Here is a 1,543-nt window from a genome sequence, read left to right as displayed (position 1 = left end):
GATCCTAGGTCTGCCTGTACCTAGAACCTGAGAAGAACAGAGGAAACAGACTAAGAAGGAATACCCTAAATCCATTTTTCAGGGCCGCGAGATCTAAAAGGAAAGGCAAGGAAAGGAAACCCTTCCCAACCTCACCAGTTCAATTCATGGCACCTGTGCCATGGGTCAACATAACCTTCACTTTCTCTGGAAGCTGCACAGACAAGAGAACACAGGAAAGAGAATCTAGTCCACTCTGCAAAAGTTCCAGAAGAGAGCTGACCGCCTCCTTTGAGTACACAGGCCTCTAGCTCAAAATGTTCCAATGATTCATTCAAGTCTTTTTCTTGCTCAGGCCTAACTGGACAGGGACAAGAGGTAAGAGTCCCTTTTGCATACTGTCACTTTCCAAGACCCAACAAGTGTTTCCCCACATAGAACAGAAGCCTGTCCCTCAACAATATTCCTCACTTATCTTATCTTATGAGGCCAAGGAGAACAAGACTACCCATTCATGCACATGACAACCCTTGAAGTCAGTGACCATGGCTCCAGTAAGCCTTCTACTCAAATTCAAGGGTTCATAACCTCTTGGGGCTATGAACCCCTTGGGCAGCTTGGAGAAGCTATGGACCTCTTCTTAGAATAATATAGTTTTTTAAAAAAAAACAAGTTTTGGCCCGGTTTATTAAAGTATACTTTTATACAGTTTACTTTTCACTGGTCTGTTCTGGCATGCTTCTAATTATATCAGAATCACCTGGATCAATGATAGCCAGAGTACTTACTCTGTGGTACTTCCCACATGCTGTACCCAATTCAACATTATTGCCACTGTACTGATGTACGCCAGTTTTGGCCAACAGAGTGTAATATTCAATCTCTGATTTCCTCAGGGCTGGGCAGTTGTTGGCTAAGATGACCAATTTGGCTTTGCCTTGTCTGATCATTTTCAGGGTCTGTTTGTAGCCTAGCACGTATTTGCCGCTTTTCATGACCAGCTGGAGCCTTAAGTTGATGGACTCCAACGACTTTTTCGTCTTCTTTGTGGCCACCATCTTCCTGCCTATGGTGCGGGAGGACCCTCAGCCAGAAACCTGCTGCCAAGATGGCCGGGAGGCGAGAAAGCAGAATAATATTTTTAAATGGTGGAATGAAATACATAGTATTACAAAGGGACCAGTTATGCTGAAATACATGTCCCCAAAGTCTTAGTATACTTTTAAGCTATTTTTGACACATAACAATTAATATGGCACTAAGACCTATGGGATGCCCTGTGTTATTATCAAAAAATTAAATTTTTTTTAAAAGTTCATGGATCTCAGGTTAAGAGCCCCTGTTAGGTCATCAGACCATACATCGAGAACTAGAAGGGGCCTTCAAGGTCTTCTAGTCCAACACTGTTCATTTAAAGATGAGGAACTAAGGACTAGAGTAGTTAAGAGAGTTGCCCAAAGCCACACAATCACTGTTATGATCTGCAACGTGTCTTGGAAAGTGTTCATTTGTGAAATGGGCTGGCATTCATGGTCTCTCCAGCTAGGCCCATGCAAGAAATAAA

The 1,543-nt window shown here is 42.9% G+C and overlaps 1 pseudogene; it reads right to left on the bottom strand.

The window, feature by feature from the left end:
* Positions 1-633: 633 nt before the first annotated feature.
* On the bottom strand, positions 634-1,100 carry LOC138172090 (large ribosomal subunit protein eL30 pseudogene; annotated as a pseudogene).
* Positions 1,101-1,543: the final 443 nt, after the last annotated feature.

Source organism: Petaurus breviceps, unplaced genomic scaffold (assembly GCF_028583685.1).
Source record: "Petaurus breviceps papuanus isolate PSGF00001 unplaced genomic scaffold, PetGlider_PUasm1.0 490, whole genome shotgun sequence".
NCBI classification, from domain to species: Eukaryota; Metazoa; Chordata; class Mammalia; order Diprotodontia; family Petauridae; genus Petaurus; species Petaurus breviceps.
Note: the sequence above shows the minus strand (reverse complement) of the source record. Positions and strands in the feature narration are given on the sequence as shown.